The following is a 22,204-nucleotide window of genomic DNA, read 5'->3' on the forward strand; positions in this document are numbered from 1 at the left end:
GTCACACATAATGCTTTTGTAATATAAAGTGTGGCTATTATCATACTTTTGTTCACACATAGATAAATGTGGCTATTTCATAAGTTTAACAAACACAATAACATAAATTCAAAACAAGTTTACATTAACAAACCTTCACTAATAAGTTATGAATTCAAAATATTTGAAACTACTACTAATTACTACCGACCTCAAACTTTCTCATAAACTAATCAAATTGTTTTTGCCTCCTTTCTTCGTTTTCCTTAAGTTCTTTTTCCATTTATTCCATTCGTTGCGCTCGTTCTTCCAACTCGTTTCTTGACTTCTTTTCATCTTTTTCCATTTTGGTTCTAACTTTTTGAACATAAAATTGTTAAAATATTAGAATCATAACTAGTAAAGGGTTAATGTGAGGCGAAACCTCAAAGCACGACGACTATCACGCACAATCACATTAGACATAATGTATACACAAACAAAAACTTGAATCGAAGACTTGTTGGTGATAATAATCAATGTCAACTGTACTAAAAAGTCCTAACATGTATTCACACATTGTATCATGGCAAATCAACCAAACATTCATCATACGACTTAACTTATGATCACTTAGTTCACGAGACAGATTATAGCTTGTACAAACTGATTTTATTCACTAAGAAAAGATTAAGTATAAATTCTACAAAATTTACCACAATAGAATATATGAATTAGGTTACTCAAAAAGAAATTTATAATATTTTTTTCATACATACAAAACTCACAATAATTCAACCATTAAAGATATGTACCAACAGTTCAACAGGTTGCACAACAAACACTTGTTTAATGGTTCTATCGACTCATTAATCTAAATTGTGTAAGACCAATTGAGTTGTCTTCAAAATTAATAATACTAACTTTCAGAACTGGAAACAACCCGTTTGGTTTTGACATTAGGGAGTTATGGTGTCGGAAAGACATGACAAAATATAACTCCCCGAATCAGCTTTGACCAGTGTTTTTGTAAAATCATAAAAACTATTCAAAACGTGTCCAAAAATTACAAACTTTACTTTCTGGAAACTAGACTCATAGTGCTATATCCTAGAATCAAAAATGTTTAGTAATCATCGTTTAACATCAAGTTACATACCATTAAATAAACAAAAACGAATCTGTCAGCAAACTGTTGTTATCAAACAATTGAAATACATACCTTTTTAGCGATGAAAGAAGATGTACTAAGCTTCAATTACAAGAAATAACACTTAAAATTGAAAATCCCCAAACTTGGTTCTTAGGGTTCTTCACACTCAACACGAATCCGGCAAAAAACGAGATAGAATTGATGAAAACCGACACCACACGTGAATTCCCCTTGCAAAAATAATTAGATTAGAGCCCAGAATCAAAGGATTTGGTTAAGAATTGAGTGAGTTAGAGAATTAATTATTGAGGATTATGGTGGGTGTAAAGAGATGAAGAAGAAGAATAATAAGAAGGAATGAAGAGAAAGAAAAAAAAGGTAGGTTAAATATATGGTCAAATTAAATTTAAGAATAGGAGGGTAATTCAAAATTTTTTGAAGAAAAGAGGGTTGAATTTAATTTGAAATTTTGAGAGAAGTGAAATTAATATGAACTAAATATGAATTTAATTTATTTTAATAATTAAAATAAAGAGTTGTTAGTGTGTGTGTGTGTGTATATATATATATAAAACAACTAATTAATACTTATATAATATAAAAAAATTGTATTTTAAATATAAAAACATATAAAATAAATACAAGTGATATTTATAGTTGCTCTAAAAGGGTTGAATATGAGTTTAGTGAGTCATAGTTTAGTTAAAGCCCAATAACATGTCATACTTTCATCAATGGGCCTTATTGGATCTTAACTGGTGTTTGTGGCCCATTATAGCCTTTATCACATCATAGTTGCTCTAAGAAGGTTGTATAGGAATGTCATTAGTCATAGTTAGATGTTAATGGCCGATAACATGTGATACTTTCATCAATAGGTCTTATTGGGCCTTGTTGGTGTTAGTGGCCCATTATAGCTTTTTTCATGTCATAGTCGCTCTAACGGGCCATATTAGTGCTTGTAATCTCTTAGTGGCCTATTATGGCATATGATATGTAACATTAGATATTTAAGGGTTATATCGTGTTATAGGGAGTCATATTAGACCATAATAAACAAATACAAGTCATACATGTCCTAATGGGCTATATTGGGCCTTGAAATCTCTAATGGCCCATTATGCATATAATTTTAAATTGTGTCTAAAGAGGTACAACTCGCCTAACCCATCGAAATACAATAAACATAGGGGTGGCAAATGGGTTGGGTTGGGTCGAAACGGGTTATGGGTCGGAACGGGTTAGGGTCGAAACGTGTCAGGGTTGGAACGGGTCAACTAAAAAAAAGGTTGTTATGGTTCGGGTCGGAACGGGTCAGGGTAAAAAGGTTCGGGTCATAACGGGTCCGGGTCAAAATGGGTCAAGGTCGTAACGGGTCAAAACGGGTCTGGAGTCTTTTTTTTTGAACAAGGACAACGGAGGAAATGTTTAGTTTTATCATTAAAATTCATGTTCCAGTCCAGTTCATTTCAGCACTTAACAACTCATTTTAAAGCAAACAACATGCTAAACAGCTCGTTTCAGCGATTTTTCATTCCGTTTCAGCCCTTAACAGCTCGTTTTAACAGCAAACAACATGTTAAATAACTCGTTTCAGCAAGTTTTCAGTTCGTTTCAGCACGTAACAACTTGTTTTTACTGCAAACATCATGTTAAACAGCTCGTTTAAGTGATTTTTCAGTCCGTTTCAGCACTTAACAGCTTATTTCAGCACTTAACAGCTCGTTTTTACAGCAAACAACATGCTAAACGGCTCGTTTCAGCGACTTTTCATTCCGTTTCAGCACTTAACAGCTCGTTTTAACAGTAAACAGCATGTTAAACAGCTTGTTTCAACAAGTTTTTCAGTTTGTTTCAGCACGTAACAGCTCGTTTTTACAGCAAACATCATGTTAAACAGCTCGTTTCATTGATTTTTCAGTCCGTTTCAGCACTTAACAGCTCGTTTCAGCACTTAACAGCTCGTTTTTTACAGCAAACAACATGCTAAACAGCTCGTTTCAGCGATTTTTCAGTCCGTTTCAGCACTTAACAGCTCGTTTTAACAGCAAACAACATGTTAAACAGCTCGTTTCAGCAAGTTTTCAGTTCGTTTCTGCACATAACAGCTTGTTTTTACAGCAAACATCATGTTAAACAGCTCGTTTCATCGATTTTTCAGTCCGTTTCAGCACTTAACAACTCGCTTTTACAGCAAACAACATGCTAAACAGCTCGTTTCAGCGATTTTTCAGTCCGTTCAGCACTTAACAGCAAACAGCATGTTAAACAGCTTGTTTCAGCAAGTTTTCAGTTCGTTTATGCACGAAACAGCTTGTTTTTACAGCAAACATCATGTTAAACAGCTCGTTTCATCGATTTTTTCAGTCTGTTTCAGCACTTAACAGCTCATTTCAGCATGTTTTGACCAATTTTACAGCAATTCAGCAATAAAAATCAATAGTTCAGCTCGTTTTTGCCCGTTTCAGCAGGTTACATAACCAATACTTCAAAACGTTTTGTGTTTTTAATCCAGAAAACAAGTATAGGCAAACGTTTAGTGTTTTCAAAACTAGTATGCAAGTATGTCCGTGTTTTCAATCCAAAACCTCGTGTCACGTGTAACAAAGTTTTCTCAAAACCAAATGAATGCATTTGACTCGTTAACTGTTACCTAGTACAAGTGTTTTAAGTTATGAGAGTATGTTCAACAACACATGACTCTAAGACCCACGTATGAACTCACACACAAACTTGACCCGACGAATCATTGGTGATAATAAGTAATGTCAACAGTACCGAAAGTCCTAACATGTATCCACGCATCATATCATGGCAAAGCAACCAAATATTCATCATACAACTTAACTTATGATCATTCAGTTCACGAGACAGATTCTGGCATATACAAACTGATTTTATTCACAAAGAAAAGATTAAGGATAAATTCTACAAAATTTATCACAGTATGATATATGAATCAGGTTTCTCAGACAATTTTTATTATATTTTTCTCAAGCATAGAAAACTCACAATAATTCAACCATTACAGATAGGTACTAAGAGTTCAACAGATTGCGCAACAAAAACTAGTTTAATGGTTATATCAAATCATTAAACCAAATTGTGTTAGACCAATTGGGTTATCTTTTAAACTCATAATACTAAGTTCCAGAAGTGGAACCAACCCGTTTGGGTTTGTCATTAGGGAGTTATGGTGTCCGAAAAATGGACCAGAATATAACTCCCGAATCAGCTTTGACATATGTTTTTGTAAAATCATAAAAGGTATTCAATACTCATCCAAAAATTACAAAAGTTACCTTTCTAGAAACTAGACTCAGAATACTATATCCTAAAATCAAAAATCTATCAATAATCATCATTTAACAGTGAGTTACAGACCAATCAATAAATGAGAACGAATCTGTCAACCAACTGTTCTCAACAAAACTCAAACCCTAACATGTTTATGACATCACTAGGGTTCTAATTAATCATGTTAAAAACCCCCGTTAGAAAATATAAATCCAACAATGATAAAAAGTAAAGATTCAAAAATGTCACTTGCAACTTGTATCAAGATTGTTTAAATTAGAACGAATACCAATCGATTGAATCCAAGACCTAATTGCTTACATTCAAACCCTCGAACAACCAAATTTCTCAAAATTAAAGTATAAATCACCTACCTAACCAAGATGAGCTTCAATCGATGTAAATGAGTGATGAAAGTATTAGAAGCAGCAGGTGATGGATTAGGGTTCAGATTGGTTATTGAAGGGTGGATGTCTGGTTGGTCACACAAAAGAATTAAAATGTGACTATTAATTATCAATAGTCACACTTTTGTTTTAATGTAACAGTTAGCTTTTAGCCATACATAAAAATTTATAAGTGGCTATAAAATAATGCTTTATGGTCACATAAACCCCTACCACATATATAAGCTTTTAGCCACATATGAAACAATTAAAGTGTGGCCATTAACTACTAACGGTCACACGTTTTGTTTGCTGTCACCGTTAACTTTTAGCCACATATAAAACTTATAAGTGGCTAACAAACAATACTCTATGGTCACATATACCCGTAAGTGTGGCCATATGTATTAGTTTTTAACCATATCGTTATCAAACTACTGTGAGCGTAGATCATATTTGGCCATAGTTTACTAAGTGTGGCAAGTAAAAGTCACATTTTTTTATGAAAGTGTGCTAACAATTTCGAACAACTGTGTTTTTTGTCACACGAATTGAAAAAGTGTGGCTAAATGTTCCAGCAGGTGTGATTTTTTGCCACAAAAATCTAATTTATGTGGCTAAAGGTTCTAACAGGTGTGTTTTTTATCACATGAATTGTAAAAGTGTGGCTAAATGTTCCAGCAGGTGTGATTTTTTTTCACAAAAATCTAATTTATGTGGCTAAAGGTTCTAATAGGTGTGTTTTTTGTCACACGAATTGAAAAAGTGTGGCTAAATGTTCTAGCAGTTGTGATTTTTTGCCACAAAAATCTAATTTATGTGGCTAAAGGTTCTAACAGGTGTGTTTTTAGTCACATGAATAACAAATGTGTGGTGAAAGCGACCTTTAGCCACACATTTAGACCGAGGTTTGGCAAACCGCCCAGAGCATGTGTGTGGCTAAAAGCCAATATTCACGTAGTGCATGAAAACAACCAAACAACATTGCCGACAACATATGATGTCAAGCCCCAAAAATCCCAAATCTCATTAGCAACCAAAGAAGCCATTGCCATAGAGCAAATTGCAACTCCGATTATCCTAAACGGAACGCCTTCATGGTCAATGATCTCCATGCTTTTGCTGGACACCTCAGCAAGCTCTCACTCATCGGGGTCTCACTCACGATCTGCTTTAGGAATGGAACCCATTTGTGGCCAACACCATCTGCAATAAAATGAAATTTAAATCTTAACCAAGTCTTATTTTTTTAATATGATTTTACCTTATATATTGATTTACCTGATATGGGCCTGCTATGAACAATCAACATGTTATGATCAACGAATGCTGTGAGAACCCTTCAATTCAACACACAAATTAAAAACAATCGTCAGAACATGTATCAAACTTATTTAGAAATATGCATAAAACAATCCGATCAATGAGTAAGAACAAAAACGAAAACAACGTACATACATTGTGTCAATCAGTGTTGATATGTGTCATAAATGTTAAGGGGGTGTTTGTGTAACTTTTCTATAGTTACAAGTTTTGGGTATAATCTATCAAGTATGAAACTTCAGGGACTAGTTTTGTTAATCTAGTGGTTAGTTTGTTACTTACCGTTAGGAGGAAATAAAAGGGGGATAATCAATTAGTTAGGGTTACACTTTTCACTTTTCAATTTCTTTCTTTGTAATTCATTCAAGAGTCTGTAATCATCAATTCGTGCTAATAGTAATCGATTTCGTTTGTTCTTGATCTTGATTATTGATTCAATTTCTCAACAATTGGTATCAGAGCCATGATTGGCTCGAATCTAAAAGAAATTGGTTGATTTTCCGTCATTAATCAATCATGATGGTGTCAACGAAGTTCGAATCGGAGAAATTTGACGGTAAGAACGATTTCTCGCTCTGGAGAGTAAAGATGAGAGACCTATTGGTTCATTAGGGCATATCAGCATATTAGATGCCTTGTTGGGGGAACCAAATATGCCAGAGGCGTATAATGACAAAGAGAAGAAAGATATACTAGAGAAGGCTCATTCAGCAATCATTTTAAGTCTTGGTGATCGCGTGCTTCTTGAAGTCTCAAAAGAAATTACCGCAACCGGTGTTTGGGCAAAACTTGAAACCCTGTACATGACCAAGTCATTGGCCAATCGATTGTACTTGAAGAAAAGACTCTACACATTTCAAATGACCCCAGGTAAATCTTTAGAAAGTCATACAGATGAATTCAACAAAATAATTCTTGATTTGGAGAATATTGAAGTTGAATTAGAAGATGAAAATCAGGCAATAATATTTCTTTCATCATTACCTTCATCTTATGAACATTTTGTGGATACTCTCATGTATGGGAGGGATACATTATACATGGAAGATGTTCTTGTTGTTCTAAATTCAAAAGAATTGAATAAAAGAGTAGATAATGAAGGGGATTTGGGTGATGGTGTAGTACATGTTGAGTTCATATATACAAATTTAATTAAGGTTAGACCCTCAGTATGATAATCAATAAGAAGCACGCACAACCGGGCCCACAACGTCAGGGTCGGCCAAACCCTTGTTTTGTGCCATCTACTAACCGCCTTGGTCCAAACTGTGGATCGAGGCCTACTAGGTATATATTTTCAGTTATATCGAATATGAATATTTTCGATAACGAATATAAAATCATGCCAAGTGGTTTTTTTTCTACTCTCTCTTTTCCCCTATGAATCAACCATTTTTGGTCACAATTAAGTTTCTATTACTATCCACAATAAAAGCCGGAGCAAAAGTCTAGGCACCGCCTTTGTCGACATACCACGACCTCATTCGTCGATGTCTCACGTTTGAACACTCCCACCAGAAACTTGGACCATACCAAATTTATACTCTTTTCATTACTTTGACTGTAACATATTAAATGAACTCGAGTAAAATAAGATCGAGGCGAGTTATAAATAAACAATTGTGAAATGATGGCTTGTTCATGGTCTAGGCCAAACCGTAAATACATTGCTAGTAACTGTTTATGATCATTAATATTAAAACGTTTAACATATTAATTAACTTTCATCAATTTCAGGAACCAAATTATGTTACTTTTGTGCAAACTATTGGACTACATGTGTAATTGACTTTTAAAGCATACTTCATTCTGTGAACCTTTAAACTCTATAAGCATTGCCCTTCGAAGCTGCAAACCGCCCCATTGTATTAAAGTATACCTCTGGAATAAAAAAAATAAATAAAAAAAATTGTGGGGGTTAGTCCATAAACTAACTAGTACTAAAAAAGTCACATAACAGCAACATCAATAAATAAGTTAAAAAGAACTAATACTCGAAATCAATTTGAGCTACAATGGAGGCTCGAGGGAGCTTCAATAACTTCATGGTAATCATCAACTGCTCACAAGGTGCTAGAACCCCACTGGGACGAATACGAATATTTTTTAAGAAAGAAGAACATGCGTGTAAGTACTTTATCAAACACATTTCATTCTCTGAACCGCAAAACCTGTAAATGCCACACTCTGAAGCGTCGTTTTGTTGTATTCCACCTATGGTATTGGTAATGGGTTAGAATCGTGCAAGAATAACCAACTAGTGTTCAAATGCGCAACTATATATATAACTATGAGATTACACAACAAACAATAAGATTGAAACTTACACATTGAATTACATGGATCTCAAGGGTTTGTAGATTCGGCGAGCTCCAAATCAACTCAAAAGCACATGATAAATTTATACGATTGCCTAAATCTATTCTAAATAATTGAAGAGCCTTGAGGGAGAGAAAGGGGGTGGAGAACCTTTTAGCACCGCCTTCTGTCAACTATACAACAGTGGAATAAAAAAAATAATGAGACTATAAAGTAAACTTAAATGACACAACTTAGCATTAAGTACCTTGAAATCAAGTTCCAAAAAAAGCTCTTGAAGTTTTGAAAATGAACCCAAAAGCTCAAAGATAATGTTTGAACTTATTGTCGTTGTAATGTCACGTTCACTCAAGGATAAATATAACATTTTGAGATTTTTAAGGTTTGCAATCTCAACTAATTTTACTTTGCCGGGACAACTCAATTTCAAATTCTCAAACAAGGGACACATGGTAATAAACTTTCCAAGCTCACTCTTTACTCCACCAAAAGACATCTCTAACAGGGCCGGCCCGTTAGCTTTAGTAACCAAAGCTAGGGCTTTGGGCCCCCAATTTGTTTTAAAAAAATAAAGTTTGTATATATTAATTACATTTAATGACTTAAACATGTTATTGTTGTGGTTGGGTGGTTAGAGACTCGTTTTGGTTCCCTAGGGTTTCAAGTTTGATTCTTCCTAAATTGTCCATCATTTCAAGTTTTTTTTTTAACAATTTGGTTTATTTAAGCTTGTTCCATTGATTCATCAATTGTACATTTGTTTCTACTTCTTTCAAGTTTTTTTTTTAACAATTTGGTTTATTTAAGCTTGTTCCATTGATTCATCAATTGTACATTTGTTTCTACTTCTTTCTACAATATGGTTTCTTTCACCCCAAAAGATTAATCAAAAACCAACTTTTTATGGAATTAAATAATAATAATTTCTATCTCGACATTATATTCAATATATATATGAAATATTGAATGTGAACTCTTTAACTGTTATTATTTTTTAAAAGTTCTTTATGTACTTATGTCTCATTCCAATTCAAAGTTCTCCTCAATTCACAATATTATACACATCAATGCAAGATAAAATAAAATATAGGAAAGAGCCCCGTATTTTCACTTCGCTTTGGGCCTCTAAAATGGATGGGCCGGCCCTTATCTCTAAGCTCAAAAGGTTTGGAAAACCATGAAAAGTAAGCGGAGGAGGATTGAAACAACAATTATAAAGTTTAAGATGCTCCAACTTTAAACAAGAAAAAAAATGGGTGGGCAACTTAAATGGTCTTGCACTCAAATATTGCACAAGAGTGAGGTCCTTAATTCCTTTTCTTGACAAGAACAAAATCAAGTGACAAACATATTCATCATCGAAGGACACACTTTGTTATGGTACCATTAAGATGAAGAAAAAGCCTCCTTGTAATGCTCTCACCAACTACTTGCACTCAACTACTTGTATTGCCTTTTGTTTTTGATAAATATTTAACGAAGTTCTCACCAATAACGAGTTGGCTAAGCATATTCCACTTAAACCTCTAGTTTCTCGACAAGATACCATTCCTCACCGCATCTTGTAATGGCAACCGATCCAGAATATTAGTTATCACGTTATCTGACATGTTCCTAATGAAATCTTCCGGTGCAAGCTTGGGTGATTTATTTGTCCAGTTAACCAGTTCCATTATTCTAACAAGAAGACACATATATTATAAACATAAGCCAATTATCAAATAAATATGGCACATAAACCCTAGTTTCATAAACCTTAAGATGAGGAAAATATACTATCACAATGATTAAGTAAGAGTAATCATATTCTAAGTTTCTGACCTTAAAATTTGAAATCGTTTCGGACGAGTAACAAAAACTTTCACGCAGTCGAAGGATAGAAAAAAGGTTAGGTATATTTGTTTTGGAGGTTAAAACCTAATATATAAGGGAAAACTTTAGTATACAAAATATCATGTGTTAGTTTTTAAGGAAATATAATATTTTATTGTTCACCTTCGTGATCTTTTACCAAGACGACACTCACTGCATTTCCTGAGACAGCAAGATATAAATACAAGGATTCTCCATCCACGGGCTTCATTAGAGCTGGAGCTGAGGATAAGTAATCCTTTAGGGCTGTAAGCGCAGCTTCATGCTTTTCAGTCCACTCAAATTTCTTGTTCTTTCTAAGAATATCATAGAAGTCTTTGCACTTCTCGGAGGATCTTGAAATGAATCTATTCAAAGCCGCTATTCTTTCGGTGAGTCTCTGGATATCTTTGGCATTTGTAGGAGATTTCAGATTGATGATGGCTTCGATCTGCTCCGGACTTGCTTCAATTCCTCTCTTTGTGATCGTATATCCCAGAAACTTTCCAGCCTTAACACCAAAGTTGCATTTGGATGGATTCAGTTTCATGTTATATTGATCAAGGATATTGAATGCTTCCTCGAGATCTCTGGGGTGATCCTCAGCTTTCTCTGACTTCACCACCATATCATCTATGTATAGCTCCATCGTCTTGCCCAATTGTTCCTTGAACATCATGTTGACCAGTCTTTGGTACGTTGCTCCAGCATTTCTTAGTCCAAACGGCATAGCAGTATAACAGTATAGTCAGTAGGAGTCATGAATGCTGTATCCTCTTGATCAGATGGTTCCATCTGAATTTGTTGAAATCCAGAGGAAGCATCCATAAAGGTAAGCATTTCATGTCCTGCCGTTGCATCCACCATGGAATCTATATGTGGTAATGGGAAAGGATCCTTGGGGCATGCCTTGTTTAAATCAGTAAAATCGACACACACCCTCCTTATAGTGGGATATATGATTATAGTAATGATTAGTATTCTAATATATATTCCCTCGATTTGGTTTAAATGATTAACCACGGGGCTTAAGCAATTTGTGCTCATGGTTAGGACTTTATGAGGACTGAATCGAACCGGACGAGACCTTGTCTGTGTTCGTCCATTAAGGTTTTGTCGGATAAACGGGCGGTTCACAAACACTTTACCGAACAAAAGTTCGTGTCCATTCATTAAGGAATTGAGTTTGCCCGTGTCCGTTCATTAGTATTGTAAACAGCCACTACGAGTCACTAATGAATAAAGGAAAACTAACAGACATTAATGGACAAAATTACACTAATGGACAACTAAACATACACGACTCCAACGAACAAACAAACATAAACAATTACATATTAATTCAAAAGGAATAATCAAAAATTCACATAAGTTCACTCACAAGATCAGAATTTCACCAGATAGTATCCATAAATATTTACCACTTAACCAAAACATGTACAGCTCGTTTATTAAACGAGTGTGACCGGGCGTAATCAAACGAGTTTTCTAATGGAAGAAAATGGTAAGAAAAACAAGGAAAACTTTTAATACCTTTCCGTTCCAATTTTTTTCCCAAAATAGACAAATTTAGAGAAAACTTTAAAAAATATCATCCAAACTTCCTTTAAATTCTTTACTTTCGTTTCCCATCTTTCACACTTGGAACACGAAGTTAAATAATAACTTTACCTTTAGTTTTACTCTTTTTTTTTCTCTTCTTTGTTTCCTTTCTTCTCTTTTTATTTGTTTATTAATCTCAAGAACAGAGCGGTAGCGTTTGTAATTTTTACTCTCCTTAATAATATCAAAGTTAACAAGTTCATACCTCCATCTAGAAGAGAACCAATGCAAACATAAATGTAGAATGACAAACGAATATATCAAAAATATCAAAATGGATCAATATTCATATATAGGGCGGGGTATGGAGTATGAGATTTGTTTTAATAGGTTTCGTGGGTGTGAGACGTGTATGATATTTGATATAACTAATACCTTATTCGATTTACTTAAAACATACATACCCGTATGTCCAAACCACACTGTAAATAACTATATAGGCATCATATAAGATATAATTATATTTTATAGAAACCATGAAGCCCAATTAGGTTTTTCACCAATATTAATATTTTAGCCGACATACTCTACGTTCATGCTTCATGTATTTATAGCACATGAATATTAATTTTAAACACACAATTTACTTTTGTTGCCACCACCATTTTAGTGCAACCATTTGAATATAACTTGATTCTTGTTGACATTAATAATTCATAACAGTGGCATGAAGTTATGACTCGTTGGTTATGTTTTATCCCTCCATCTAATGTTTGGTTTAACTGCATCGGTTATGCTTGGTTTTCCACAACCTACAATATGATAAAAAAAACTAACAAACATAGAAATGTTTTGTAGTAATATTCGTACATTTAGCAAATAAATAATCTACTATACTACTATTAAAATAAGTTTTATATGACCACTTGGCCCCTTTCTATGGGGTCCAAGTAGGCACCATGTTAACAAATTTTCTATTATATCATGTAATACAATAATTTCTATCCATTAAAACGATTTTCTATTTACAGATAAACAACTAACTGAATTTATATCTTATATCATGCATATATAGTTATTTACAGTGTGGTTTGGATATACAGGTATGTATGTTTTAAGTAAATCGGATAAGGTATTACCTATATTAAATATCATACATGTCTCACACCTATGAAACCAAACCACACTGTAAATAACTATATAAGATATAAGAAAAAAGAAATTCTAACCTTGCTCTAGCGGAATGAATTTTTTGGTGAATTTGAAATCCCCTGTTCCGACAGTTTGGTTTGATTTCGGTTTTGTGTATAAAATATGTTGGGTTATATATGGGTTTATTTTAACTGGGTCTGACTTTTTACAAGACTTCAAATATAAACAAACAGAATAAAAAAAACCCGAATTAGTTTATGTGATGAAAAAGCCAATAGTTTAATAAGTCGTTTATTTAAAATTGTTTGGCTTATGTTATTAATGTAAAATGACTAAAAAGGTAATACGTGAGGTAGACAGGGTTATGCTAAAAAATCCAAAACCTATTAAAAGGCCAAGTTTTTGTGGCTTATGAAAAACAATTTTTTAACCTTTTTAAAAGCCAAAATACCAAACACTTTTATCAATGTCAACCATTTTCTTTATTTATTGTTTTTTTTCAAAAACTAATAGGTCATTTCTAAACTCAATCTCAAAAACCTAACTCTTTAACGGTCATTTTTAATGTGGTTTAATGGTAGGAAGTTTGGGTTTCTCAATGGAGACCAAAGTTCAATTCTCACTTACAACACTTTGGGGGACATAGGTGGCTTAACGAAGAAAGATCAGGATCTTTGTGATCTCCAGTTCGATCCTGAGGGCGTTCGGGTTCTACCACCAGTGGGCCTTCGGGCTGGTGGGGTTTTCCCGGAATTGGAGATCAACTGGAGGCGCTTAAGGGCTTCGTACGGCTGGCTGACCAGCTGACAGTTGTCTTTTTTCATTGGGTCATCTCGTACGGAGTACCTAAACATTCTATGTTTGTTGGTCGTTAAAAAAAACTCCTTAACTAGGTTATTTCAATTCTATGTTTTTTTGGTTAATTCGATTAAGTCTTGCAAACTAATCTAAAATAATTAAGGTATTCTAGGAGTGCGAATATGCAAACCCACTCGCGAGCTACTCGAGATAAGATTGATACAAAAAACTTGAACGAGTTGAGGCTTATGCAGTTTGTTCCTTAAATAAAGCTTATTTAGTTATCGAGCCCGAGCTTGAGCCTTGTATGAAAATATTATTTAGGATCGTTAAGCCTTAACGAGCCTTTTTATTTTGGAATTATGTTGATTAATTTAACAATGCACTCCCGAGCTTGAGCCAAGCTTTTCCTCGTTTAAAGTACTGCAACTAAGCTCGACATGATCTTAGGCTCGTTTAAGGCTTATCTCAATATATAAAAAAATAAAAAAAGTGTATACAATAATTAATAAAGAGTAGGTGGGCCGAGCTCCAGCTTTAAAAAACAACTCAAGTGCCTAGTTTGAGTTTCTAAAATATTTTGAAACGATCCGAGCCTGAGCACGAGCTCTCGTAAATCAAAGCAAGTCAATCTCGACTCCGATTGTTTACACCCTATCCCCCCTCCCAACCCAATCCCACCCACTCTTTTTTTTTTCAAAAGTGGATAATAAAGAGAAAAAAAAGAGTGCTCGCTTTAGCATTCTAGAAAACTCCAAAAGGATTTATTCCTTACTCAAGTACTTATTACAAATCATCATATCACCATACCAAACACTTTTAATCTGAGTTTAAGCGAATGTTTGAAGTTCTTAAGTAAGAACATGTGAAGCAAAGTGGTTCTGATCAAAGCTGTAATACTAACCAGTTTCAGTCGTGCTAGAAGATATAACAAGTCATTACTAGGTCGTATATATGTCAGCTAAGCTAACTTCTCTTCTTTTAGCCTATACGAAGACCGTTAATTAAGTGTTTTGTATTAACTCATGTTTGATTAGATTGTGTGTGACCTTTCATTATTGTAAGTGTCACAAAAGAATCGGCTAACGCTATGCCAGCTAGTCCGGTGCGTCACTTTCTTATTAGAGTAAAGTGAGAATGATTAAAAACTTGTAACATAAAATTTAACATAATTTTGGAAATAAACAAGACATGTTATATATTGGTAGGGTGTTGCTAAACGTACCCCCTCTTATAACATTTTTACTAAATATACACCCCCTAAAGTTATTAGATTAATTACTATTACCTCATAGCATTCTTTATATACATATTAGTCCCTATAACATTTTTTTCACTTAATAATCTCCACTACATATATCAAATTAAAAACTATCAAGTATTAATATTAATTTATTTTTTTAGTATTAATTTTGTAAATATTTAATATATCTTTTCTTTAATTTTAATAGTATATATATTTATAATATCCTTATTTTACCTCTTTATCTTTTACAAAACAAACCCTAAACCCGAAAACATAAACCTTAAACCCGAAAACCTAAACCCTAAACCCGAACTCTCAATCTAGTGCTCTGTATAAGCAGAACAGACATCTTTCATCAACATTAAAAAAACATCATCAATAACACAGCAAGACTACTTCAAACACGAGTACGACACGAAACATCAAAAACATCCAGTGCCACACAAGCAATCCAATATTTGCAAAATGTCCAAACTAAGAAACCAAACATCACCTTAATTCATACTAGACTAACAAACACGTGTTCATTTCTCCTTACACAATGAGCTCATAAATTCATAAAAGATAAGTTTAAAAGACCTAAAACTAATATAGATTGATATCAACATCCGGGTAGGTTCGTTGGAGCTTCAACAACTTCACAGCAAACAAAAACTTCTCGTCAGACTCTGCAGACGAGAGGGAGTGAAATAACAAGTTTTTTTTCAGAAAACAGGAGCATGCATGTAAATCCCTAATCAAGTATACTTCATTCATTGAACCTTTCAAATCTTTAAACACCGAACTTTGAAGCTGCAAACCGCCCCCATTGTATTAAAGTATACCTCTGAAATAAAAATATTAAAAAAATTGTGGGGGTTAGTACAGAAACTAACTAGTACTAAAACAAGCCACATAACAGCAACAACAATAAATAAGTTAAAAAGAACTAATACTCGAAATCAATTTGAGCTACAGTGGAGGCTCGAGGGAGCTTCAATAACTTCATGGTAATCATCAACTGAGCACAAGGTGCTAGAGCCCCGCTGGGACGAATAAGAATACTTTTTAAGAAAGGAGAACATGCGAGTAAGTACTTTATCAAACACATTTCATTCTCTGAACCTGCAAAACAACCTGCAAGCACCACGCTTTGAAGCGCCGTTTTGTTGTATTCCACCTCTGGTATTGGTAATGTGTTAGAAACCTGCAAGAATAACCAACTAGTGTTCAAATGCGCAACTATATAACTATGAGATTACACAACAAACAGTAAGATTGAAACGTACACATGGAATTACATGGATCTCAAGGTTTTGTAGATTCGGCGAGCTCCAAATCAACTCAAAAGCAAATGATAAATTTATGCGATTGCCTAAATCTATTCTAAATAATCGAAGAGTCTTGAGGGAGAGAAAGGAGGTGGAGAACTTCTTTCTAGCACCATCTTCTATCAGCTGTAAAAAGTGGAATGAAAAAAAATAATGAGGCTATAAATTAAACTTATATGACACAGCTTAGCATTAATTACCTTGAAATCAAGTTTCAAAAAAAGCTCTTGAAGTTTTGGAAGAGAACCCAGAAGCTCAAAGATATTGTTCGAACTTATTGTCGTTGTAATGTCACGTTCACGCAAGGACAAAGATAATATTTTGAGATTTTTAAGGTTTGCAATCTCAACTAGTTTTACTTTGCCGGAATAATTCAATTTCAAATTCTCAAGCAAGGGGCACATACTAATAAACTTCCCAAGTTCACTCTTTTCTCCACCAAAAGACAACTCTAAGCTCAATAGATTTGGAAAACCATAAAAACTAAACTAGGTGGAGGATTGAAACAACAAAAATGAAGTTTAAGACGTTCTAACTTTAAACAAGAAAAAAGATGGATAGGCAAATTTAATGGTCTTGCACCCAAGTATTGCACAAGAGTGAGGTCCTTAATTCCTTTTCTTGACAAGAACAAAATCCAGTTACAAATATATTCATCAGTCAGTTTGTTGTTGTGGAGGACACACTTTGTTATGGAACCATTAAGATGAAGAAGCATCATACTTATAACGCTCCCATAACTATTTGTATTTCCTTTTGAAAGAAATTTAAAGAAGTTCTCATCAATAACGAGTTGGCTAAGCATATTCCACTTAAACCTCCAGTTTCTCGACAAGATACCAGTCCTTACCGCATCTTGTAATGGCAACCAATTCAGAATATCTGGCATGTTGCTAATGAAATCTTCATGTGCAAGCTTGGGTGCTTTATTTGTCCGGTTAATTACATATGCATATCAAGTCTTCCCACAACACATGATTATTGCTAAATTTTGAAAGTAATATATAAACTAGTAACATACAGTAAGGTTTTTCAATTAACAATTTGTAACTATTAACATACATTAAGCTATTCACAATTTAACATACAACTTGAATTAACATATAAACTATTAATATACAGGAGCTTACTAGGGTTAGAATGGTGAAAATTAGGGGTAGAAGTGAGAGGGGTTCGAGGCCGACGGTGAAGAAGCGAGCAATCCATGGCGAAAAGAATCCGGCAATGGGCTACGGTGAGAACTAATTACACCGTCAAAAGCTGAAGGTGAGAGAATGAGAGGGGCCAGTTTGAACCTAGGGTATTTTTTTATTTTAAAAGCCAAGTACGAGAAAGAAAAACTAATTGGCTGGGAGTTTAAGTTTATAGTTAAGCTCTTTGGATTGAGATTTAGTTTGTTGTTGCGAGCCTGTTTTGAACTTACATGGGTTTGTAGTTAAGTTGGAGTTTAAATGTAGCTTTTGGGTTTATTGTAGTTTCAACTGTATTTGTTGTTATCATCTAAGAATTACATAGTACTTAATACTTACTAGTAGGAGAGCCCGCGGTTGCGACGGGTGTCTAAAAACTAACTATTGCAGCTAGAACTAACAAGGTCATTCAAGTGTTTTCCTAGAATGCACTAATACGCGTTTGAGTTATATTATCGAAGTAAACTAAGACACGAATGTTCGTTGATGTAATTTAAATATGAACTCAACATGTAGATATATGTTTAGGTATTAATGGTAAAGTGATGGTTTTAGTGTTTTGGTTAAATCAATTTGTGACTTGGAGTAAATAACAACTATTATTTTGTCAATATTGGGTTCATATCATAATCACAAATTTAATTTGGGATTATGTTTAGAGTTGAGTTCACAAACATGTAACAAGTATTGTTGTTTGTTTATTAATCATCATATCAATATCCAACATGTAAGTAATATGTACGGCTATTTGTTTATTAAGTATATCACTAATATGCAAACATAACTCTTCAAGTAACAAACAAATGTAATTTCAATACAAAAGCTACAACTATAAAAAAATATAATCCAATAAAAACTTTTAATCAAACATAAGAAAGTTTGAAAAATACTCAAGACAACAAAAGTAACATAAATGTCAAAAATCAAAATACATCTTTTGCTGAAGCAGTTTTAGGTTAGATGATTCCAATTTTGTTAGCAACATCCAACGCCACATAATCCGAAGTCAACCGCACAAAAGCTTTTTTAGTTCCATCACGCCTACATTACATTCAAACAAAACATAAGCTAGTTGCCCCTTGAAACATAATAACCAATACAATATTACTCTTCACAAGAATTACCCGAAATCACTTTGTCACGATATCCGAAAACAGCCATGATGGCACTTTGAGCCAAGAATGATAGAAATTTGAAACTCAAATCAACTCTTATCTTGAGCTTCGACCCGTTTACTTGAACAATTTTGTTCTACTCTGTAATCCAAAATATGTTTTATATTTCCAAAACTACCCCTGGTATAAAACAAATTAGATAAGGTAGAGTCCAATTTTGACTATTTAACTAACAGTTAGTCAAACTTGAAGTTTCAACTAAACTCAATGAACCATCGAAACTTGAAGTTTCAACTAAACCATTTGCAACAGTTAGTCAAACTTGAATATCAAATGCCCATATTGCCCTTGCAAATAATCCCCATAAAAATGCTAAATTCGCTTTGCACTAATCTGCATGATCTCAAATCATATTGTGCTATTGATCAAGTTGACCACCAAAATGAGTCCACGTGTTTTTCAATACAGTGACAGCGATTTTAAAATTATATGTTTATTCATATTCGCGATGTTCATGGTTCGGTTTAAAACGATGAAACCACCTAAACCGGTCGTTGGTTCTGGTTTAGCGGTCAGTTTTTTGTATTCTCTTTCGGTCAGTCGGCTTCATAAATTTCAAACCATGTTAAAACTGGACCAGGCCATAAAATTTTTAGTATATTTTAATGTTCTTAAATATTTTATATTGCAATTATTTTTGTATTAGTTTTGATAAATTATAAAACTGCTTTTTGTTCCCAATTTGGTTTTCATCATTTTTATACAATTTATGTTATGATGGAAACATGAGCTACAAATGTTAATATGAGTGCAGAGCAAGCAACATCTTATTTTATACTACTTTGATAGCTTATTTTTTCATAACTTGTTTTATGCTTTGACAACCCTTTCTATTTATTATTTTATACAATTAATATAATGTCTCAATAAAACCCAAACCATGGCCCGCACACGACCCGTTTACCTAAATGGGTATGGAGTTCTATGTAAAGATGCATATTTAGACTAATGGGATTCGTAAAAAGGCTCGCATGAACTTAGGAGATGATACCTTTTGTGATCGTTTCTTTTTATGATTGTTACCTTGTATGATCATATAAGCCATATTGTGATTGTTCCCTGCATTCGCCTCCGGGGCTTGAAAATTGTGAGGCCCACACGATCACGGGTTCTTGTTTTCTAAGTTTTATCAACTACTTGAGATCCCTTTATCAGGTATAAATTGTAACGCATTGGCTATATGTAACCAACACCATAATTAATATAATTATTATAATCGAACTTAAGGACTTTAAGTAATAAAATTAAATAGATTAGTGGCATAAAACATACTAACCTGGTGCATTGCCAACTTGTAAAGTACACTCGACCTCTAATGCCGCCTTCGGATTTTAAGACATGCTTTGCGGCATCCGTCAGACCGCTATATTTTATTGTTGTGGTGGCTACACCGGCTTCCGCCTCGGTAGCTGCACCTAAACTTGGGCCTGCAATCTGTACAAAAAAAGTTAGATTTTGGTAATGGGATTGCTGCCATTGCTTTCGCAAGTTTGCATTACATGGGTGATGAAAAATTACCATCTTGCCCCTGCAACTTTCTTTCGTTTTATATCCCTTTGGTCAAAATAAAGAAATAGTAGTTTCTGATAAAAAAATTTTCACCAGTTGTGTTGTAATACTAATATGCTTATTTAATAACCCATACACAAATATAATTTTTTCAAGATTGATAAAGAAACTGGGCTGACACGTACAATTAGGAGTGGCCAATAGACCAAGTGACCCGTTAATAAAGACCTTGTTAACATGTACAATTTGAAATGGTTATTGGGTTATTTTGATCCATTAACTAATACAGACCTTCTTAACACCTGTTACCGGGTTATATTTTTTTTAAAAGGAGCAACGATTTATCGGGTTAATTAGGCCCCTTAATAAAAAACTTTCAATTTTTAACAACTGGTTTAAACTATACCAGAGAAGCCCGCACTTCCGGTGCAAGTTTTAAGCTACATGTATTCGCTTTAGTGAAATCAACAAAAATTAGGAGATATCATTACATATTCAAAAAAATGGTTTGTCATATAAGTACCCTTTTTAGGCTTCTCAGTTGATTTTCCATCGAAATTCTAAAAAACAAGCGAAGTCTCCGACCACCTTCATCTGTGGCGCCGCAACCGGGTTAATATGCGACGGTTGAGAAGCCGCAGTCACCACGTTAACATTTTGTTAAGATGCCTTGTTCTTATTCTTGAATGCGTCGTGCCACTTATCAATTCTCTTTATAGTTCCAACCAAATGATTGTCACCAACATCCCTAAAAACAAATTTTCTCTTGCAAATAATCAGAAAGATTCAGATTTCAAAACTTGAAAAAATGTGGTAGTTAATTTGATGAACGATACAGATGGCCAGGACATTGCAATGGGCCTAATTTTGGTGGAATAGGTCATACAAACGGTTTTGGTGCAGATGAAGGTATTGAAGCTCACTCAGTATTTTCCCTTTGAAGCCATTAAAACTCAAGTATGTGTAGCCATATGCCCATACGAATTAAGTAATTTAGTTGGATTTTATGTTGAAAAATAGTTCAATTTAGCCCAAAAAAATACTCACAGGCGTGTTTATTTAGTTCGCCAATTTCTATTAATTAAGATTGTGAAAACAGTAATTGAAAAAAATAACATTATAGCATGAAAATGATGAGTTACCATTCCTTCAATTTGGTCTTCACCACCTACCAACTCAGCCCCTGCAGCTCTAACCTAGTCAACAGCTACTCCTTCAGCAAATACAACAACCCAAAGAGCCTGCAAAACACAAACCGCCATGAGTAATTAAAAATTGTTCATAATCATAAACTCAATGAACCATCAAAGTACCATTTGCAACTGTGAGTATTTTGTGTCATACTCATTATTACTATATATTAAAGATGAAGCTTGGTGCCGCAAGTGACCCGATTGGTCCACTTGACCGCATGGGGTGTTTCATATATATATTTTTTTGTTTTTTGGTTTTTTTTGTTTCTCCTTTGCATTTTTAGATTTTGTTGTTGTTTGTTTTTTATAAAACAATTTTTTTGATCATTTTGTTTTTTTATTTAGTATCAACACCGTCGATTCCACTAAATTCGTGTCATTCGCCGTCGCAACTCACATTTCTTTTAATTTAGTGTTGACACCGTCGATTCCAACCAAATTTGTGTTGTTCGTCGCCACAATTCGTGGTTTCATTTTGCCATGTTTTTTGTTTTACATTTTGAAACATGTTAGTTTGTTACTTTGTTGTATTTAGGTGGTGATGAATTTAGTTTTTTGTTTACTTTCAGAGTCGTAAGCCGATACCAAAAGAATTTGCATTGGTTCATCATTACAGCGAGCGTTTTCTTTAAGTAATTAATTTTTTTCTATCTGATCTTAAAAAAACTTAGTTATGTAGGTTTTGTTCCGAAGCTGTGACCAAATACCGATCGAATTAACGTTGACTTTTAGCCGCATAACACACTTTTTACTAACCAACTAGATGTCGCTTTAAACAAGTTTTTTTATTATAAGCTATACG

General features: G+C 33.9%; 1 pseudogene; it reads right to left on the reverse strand.

Annotated features, from left to right (window-relative positions):
* Positions 1-15,767: 15,767 nt before the first annotated feature.
* On the reverse strand, positions 15,768-21,471 carry LOC143550022 (F-box/FBD/LRR-repeat protein At1g13570-like; annotated as a pseudogene).
* Positions 21,472-22,204: the final 733 nt, after the last annotated feature.

This window comes from Bidens hawaiensis, unplaced genomic scaffold (genome assembly GCF_021521415.1).
Source record: "Bidens hawaiensis isolate Kalapana, Puna unplaced genomic scaffold, B.hawaiensis_p1.1 tig00015906_1, whole genome shotgun sequence".
Taxonomy (NCBI): Eukaryota; Viridiplantae; Streptophyta; class Magnoliopsida; order Asterales; family Asteraceae; genus Bidens; species Bidens hawaiensis.